We start from the raw sequence: 6758 nt of genomic DNA, 5'->3' as shown, positions 1-6758 counted from the left end.
TGGTTGAGTGTCGACCTATGAACCAGGAGGTCAGGGTTCAATTCCCGTTCAGGGCACATGCCCAGTTTGCAGGCTCCATCCCTAAGTAAGGCGGTTGGGGGGTGCAGGAGGCAGCCGATCAATGATTCTTTCTCATCATTGATGTTTCTATCTCTTCCTCTCCCTTCCTCTCTCTGAAATCAATTTAAAAAACTGTAAAAACCAAAACTATGGTTAATATAGTATTGACAAATTGACCTGCAAAATTTTTCTGAAATAATTTACATTTCCACTGTGTATAGACATGTTTCCTTTCTTTGCCCTCACTAGCACTTTCCTCCTGAAAGTGCCGTTACTGAAAGCTTATCTTAGAGACCTTTTTGTTTGTCTTCTGATAGGCTTCCTTAGCAGAGGGGAAAGAAACAAGTTAGTCCCTTCTGTTCCCTCTTCCTAAATTAACCGTCCAGCATCACCCTTCACACTGTAAACCTTTCTTCTCACTTACTGCCCTTTTTCTCTATGCTGGTACCTGTCTGTGTTGTGTGACAGGACTGAAAGCCGCCAACAATTTAGCCAATGATGATTAACATTCAGTTTTCCCCCTTTGGAATTAATACCTGGCTCAGGGGAGATGGCTGATCAGCATTGCTTTTGCTGTAAAAACAAGGCAGCTTTTAGAGATAGGCTGTTTTTTCCAGACACATTTGTTGGCAAAGGTATATGTAACACCTTCTTCGAGTTACAACTGTGCAGAAGGCTCTGCACATCTTTTCCTTACAGGCAAACCTCTCCTGTTGGGAATGCAGTGGCCGGGGGGTGGGGGTGGGGGGGGATTGCTGATCATGGAACACTACAACTGCTTCTGCCCCAGAATTGGTCGGTAATAAGACATCTTTTATTTGTTTGGAATGTGTATGCGATTATATATTGTTTGTGGGTCTGCTCTTAAACCTTTTTATCATCCTATGTAAACCGTGTCATAAGAAACATTCTGTTTGTAAGTCTTGAGCAGGGCTCAGTGTCATACCAACAGTGTACTACGTGTTAAAATAGAGACCTCATTCAGGTGCTTTTTGCATTTCAGTTGTATTTTTTTTATAGAATACACATGTATTAGAATTTAATATCTGATTCACGCCTTAAAGAAAATGATACTATGTAGTTTAAACTTACAGACGAATGAATTAAAGTCAGTTGTTCTTGCCCTGGCCAGATAGCTTGGTTGGAAAGGTTGTGGGTTCGATTCCTGGTCAGGGCACATACCTAGGTGTTTCGGGTTTGACCCCCAGTCAGGGTGGATACGGGAGGCAACCAATTGATGTTTCTCTCACATTGGTGTTTCCCACTCTCTCTCCCTTCCTCTCTCTCTAAAATTAATAAAAACATATCCTTGAGTGAGGATTTAAAAACAAAAGTTAGTTCCTCTTAAAATGTCGTTTCTTTTTATAATCTTTTAAAATTCATCAACTTAAATTAAGCACCCTGAGGGCAACAAGTGTTAGGGAGTGGGTCTGGGGGTGGTATGGGGAGGCGATGTGTTTGGTGAGTGTCCAGGAGCAAAGAACTGCTCATTTGAAGCTCAGAGATTGTCATCCAAATATGTGCAGATCGCTGGTGCTGGAAATAGTTTGAACTTAAGTAAACAGCTTCTTCCCCCAGTTGCCGCTTGGCCATTGTTCCGCTGCCAGAAGAGCCCGGGAGCAGCATCTCACACCAGGCTCATGGCACTTGTGCCCAGCTCTGGGGCTGCTTCTCTGCCAGGCAGAGCCGTTAGCTTACCCGTCAGCTTGAGAGGACCCAGGCGCTTCAGTTCCCCACTTTTGGCTTCGCGCCTGCAGTCTGTTGTACAGCTTTACAAACTTGCCTCTGCTCTAGAGGCACACTGATCTAAGATTCCTGTCAACTATAAAAAGCCTTGGGCCACATGGCCTTGACTGAAGTAGATTTAGGAGATAGACATTCTCTCTTCAGGGCAGAAGCACCCACGGCTCATTCCTTTCTTTTGGAGCCAAGAAGAGCGGCACTGGTTCTGGGAACTGCTGCAAGCTGCCGTGCTAGCAGCTGATCTGCGTTATGCCAGGCAGGCAGCTGACATTTGAGCAACTGAGGACATTCCATGGGTTATTACTCTATTCCTTTGGAGAAAATACAAAACTCTTGCTTTGGCAGCATTCATTTAGTGACTCTTACGTCAAATGTCCATGAGGAGGATGAATAACTTGACATTTTATTCTCAAGGGGATAGATGATAAGGGATGAAGAAAGTACTACTGGATTCTTAGGCACATTATCTAACTTTTCTTAGCTTTAGTTTTTTCATATGTTAAGTGAGGATAATCTTGTCTCTCCTGTTTCGTGGAGTTGATGAGGAAGTTGATGTAAAAGTACACATCTGGACTGTACCCAACCAGTGGGATGTAAGGTGGTGGAAAGAGTCTCCCAAGCCTGGCCTACTTGGTGACCTTAAGCAAATGGCTAATGTCTCTCAGCCTCAATCTTTTCATCTGTAAAATGGGAATAGCAATACCTGTCTTGCAGGAGTGTTACAAAGATTAGAAATAACAAACGTAAAAGCAATGACAAATGGTAGACATAGTTAAGTGGCAATAATAGTTATTATTACATTTAATGTGGAGATATTCACACTGGGTAGTTTAGGATTCTTCACCTGGAGAAACCGGTTCAGTTTGTAGGTGTCAGGATTAGCAAAAGACCCTGCTAAAAACTGACAGCAATAACTGATGATAATAGATAATATCTTTAAAAAGTAGAAGTAATGCATGCACATCATTTGAAGTCCAGATATGCATCATTATTCTGCTTAACCCCTTACCCTGAGGGAGCCATTTTACTTTTTTTGTTTGTTAATCCTCACCTGAGGATATTTTTCCATTGATTTTTAGGGAGAGTTATAAGGGAGGGGGAGAGACAGAAAATATTAATGTGAGAGAGACACATCGATTGGTTGCCTCCTGCACTCGCCCCGACCAGGGCTGGGGATCAAACCTGCAACTTAGGTACTTGCCCTTGACCGGAATTAACCCAGGACCCTTCAGTCCGCAGGTCGACACTCTATTCACTGGGCCAAACCGGCTAGGGCTAATTTATTTTGCTTTTAATTTTTTTGGTGGTTACCTCCATTTAAATTACCTCCATTTCTTTTTAAAAATTAATTCTCTTTTTTGTCCAAATGGTACATGCACATAGTTTTGCTTCATTCTTTTAAAAAATCAAATATCATTAAAAACTTACACTAAAAATCAGCTATCCCCTACCCTCACCCCTCTATTCCCCTCTCTCCTGTTCTGTTCCCAAGAGCATATACTTTTGATTCTATTAGCTGTTTGTTCTAGTATTTTTAACATATCCTAAATATATGCTTATATAGCTATATCTTTTTAAAACATTTTTTATTGAGGAAATTTTCAAACACATAAAAAATTAAAGAGAATAATATAATGAACCTTCATGAACCACTCATTACTCAGCTCCAAGAATCAAGACCAGTTTTATTTCATTTATGACTACAGCCATTCTCCCCCTATTACTAGATACCATGTCATTTTATCAATAACTACTTTAGCAGGTATCTCAGAGAATAAGGGCACACACAAACACACACACACACACACACACACACACACACACGCTGCCATAATCACCTATCACATAATTAATAATCCCTTATTATTAGCAAAGATCTCTAATTAACTCTTAAGTATTTTTTTGTTGTTGTTGTTCAAATCGGATCCAAACCAGGACCACACACAACCATACTGCTCTTCCTTTATTCACCAGTTTTAGATGTAACCTGTTGACCAGCACGCGAGGCTTTAGCTTTTCTATAACCACCACGGGGCTCATACATACTTCTCGTGCTACTTCTCCTTACCCTTTTCTCCCAGTATCACATTTGGAATTAAAATCTGTGTTATGGGATGGCAAATATTATTTACTACTGAGCCAGTAACATTCTAATTACTTTTCCTTTCTGTTTGACTACGTTTCCTGGACTTCATAATAAGGATTTTTTTGTTCCTTATTGCTAAGGCTTTCCATACTTTCCTGTAGACTTTCAATACAGTTTTCAGCAAACCTATCAAGCAGTCCATCAACACACACACACACACACACACACACACACACACGCTGCCATAATCACCTATCACATAATTAATAATCCCTTATTATTAGCAAAGATCTCTAATTAACTCTTAAGTATTTTGTTGTTGTTGTTGTTCAAATCAGATCCAAACCAGGACCACACACCACCATGCTCTTCCTTTATTCTCCAGTTTTAGATGTTACCTGTTGACCAGCACGCAAGGCTTTCGCTTTTCTGTAACCACCACGGGGCTCATACATACTTCTCATGCTACTTCTCCTTACCCTTTTCTCCCAGTATCACATTTGGAATTAAAATCTGTGTTATGGGATGGCAAATATTATTTACTACTGAGCCAGTAACATTCTAATTACTTTTCCTTTCTGTTTGACTACGTTTCCTGGACTTCATAATAAGGATTTTTTTTGTTCCTTATTGCTAAGGCTTTCCATACTTTCCTGTAGACTTTCAATACAGTTTTCAGCAAACCTATCAAGCAGTCCATCAGTTCTGTTTCCCTGGAGCCTCCCACCTTCCTCCTGTGGTCAGACTGGCGCTCTCCAGGCCTGTGAGTCAGCCAAGGTCCAGAGCTGCCCTCATCATCATCCTTGACATTCCTTTCACCTCACTTGTTAGATCCCTGTTTTTCCAATCTCCTTAGTTTAAACCCTCATTTAGGCAAAGTATGTTCTCCAGGAGTTTGCTGAGAAAAGAGTGAATGAGAAAAAATTTTCTAAGTCCTTGCATGTCTGAAAATGCCTTTATTGCCTAGCTGAGTATAAACTCTAGGTTCCAAATGGTTTTCCTTTAGACCAGTGGTTCTCAACCTGTGGGTCACGACCCCTTTGGGGGTCGAACGACCCTTTCACAAGGGTCGCCTAAGACCATCGGAAAACACATATATAATTACATATTGTTTTTGTGATTAATCACTATGCTTTAGTTATGTTCAATTTGTAACAATGAAAATACATCCTGCATATCGGATATTTACATTATGATTTATAACAGTAGCAAAATTACAGTTATGAAGTAGCAACGAAAATAATTTTATGGTTGGGGGTCACCACAACATGAGGAACTGTATTAAAGGGTCACGGCATTAGGAAGGTTGAGAACCACTGCTTTAGACCCTTTCCCCAGAAAGCATTGCTCCTTGAGCTCAGGCACCCAGTGTTGCTGGTAAGCAGTTTGAGAGCATCTGATTCTTTTCTTTTGAAACAGTCTGTTTGCCTCTCTAGAAACTTTTAGGATTTTTTCCATTTTGAATTCTAGACGATTAGGAGACTGTGTTTAGCTATGGTCTCTGTTCATCTTTCTCAACACTCTTTAAACTGTTCAGTTGGAAGATGCAATCTTCCTTCAGCTTTGAGAATTTTTCCTCATGATTTCTTAGATAATTTCCTATTGTACTTTTCCCCTTTCTATTCTTTTTCTGGAATTCCTATTTAGTCTGATGGTGAACTTCCTGGATTATTGTTCTATAGAGAGATCCTTTTTTATTCTGTGAATATTTTCTCTATCTTTTGAAAGATTTCCTTCCTTTTCTTATTTTCCAGTCCTTATACTGAATTGTTCATTTCAGTATTCATATTATTAATTTCCAAGAGCCCAGTTTTATCAGTTTATTTCATTTTTTATGGACACAGTATCTTCAGAATCTCTCTGAAGACATAAGAATTTTTTTTAAGCTTCTCATTTGTCTGAATTTCCTTTTTCATTATAGGGACCATTTTCTCTTTATTGTTTTCCTCGGTTGCCTCCTATACATGCCCCTACCAGTAGTCAAACCCATAACCTTTTAGTGCACAGGACCACGGACCAACCAACCAACTGAGCCACCTGGCCAGGGCACATGGTATTTTTTTAATTCATGTTATTGCTCCCTTTACCTCAAGCCTGGACTACCCAAGATGGGGTGTGTGTGTGTGTGTGTGTGTGTGCGCACTTAGAAAATATTTATTGAGTTTCCTTTTCTGTACCAGTGGACAAGGGAGACATGTTATTGATCTCACGGAGTTTACAGTTTGGCAGGGAAAAGCAGATAACATATACTTACAATAACGTGTTAAGGGTTATGAGAGTAGAAATAGAGTGCCGTAGGACCGATACAGAAGCGGGAGCTAACTTGGCTCAGAAGGAAGTGACATTTAATCTGACATCTGATGGCTGAGTAGGATTTCTAAGCACAGTGGCAAGGGAGAGCCTGGGATGGATAGAAGGACTTCCTCCTGTTAGAGCACCAGGCTCTGCAGAGTCAGGAAGTCTGCCTTCTCTGGACTTGGCATGCCTTGTCATGAACAGGAGGTGATCACATGCCCTTCTCAGTTTTAAACATAACAAGGCTAAGATTGTTTAAAATTTACTCAAGAGTGAAGATCCATCTGTCCCAGAACTGCCCCAATCAGAAACCTGTCTTTAGCTGGTGGGAAGCGGATCATAAGAAAGCTGAAAAGGGCAGGGAGGGGCAGTGTGGAATCCTGCAAACCCCTCCCCATTGTCGAGATGCATGCTCAGGCTTCCCTTCTCCTGCCAGCTGGTCATCGGACTTCAGCAGTAACCTGAGGGGGACAAGGAAGTGGAGCCTCAGAACGTGGAACCCTGCAGAAAGCAGCCAGGGTTCTCCCAAACCAACCAACAAAATGGAACATTTCTTTGTCACCTTTTGTGGGGC

This window comes from Myotis brandtii, unplaced genomic scaffold (genome assembly GCF_000412655.1).
Source record: "Myotis brandtii unplaced genomic scaffold, ASM41265v1 scaffold333, whole genome shotgun sequence".
NCBI lineage: Eukaryota > Metazoa > Chordata > Mammalia > Chiroptera > Vespertilionidae > Myotis > Myotis brandtii.
This window is presented reverse-complemented; position numbering follows the sequence as displayed.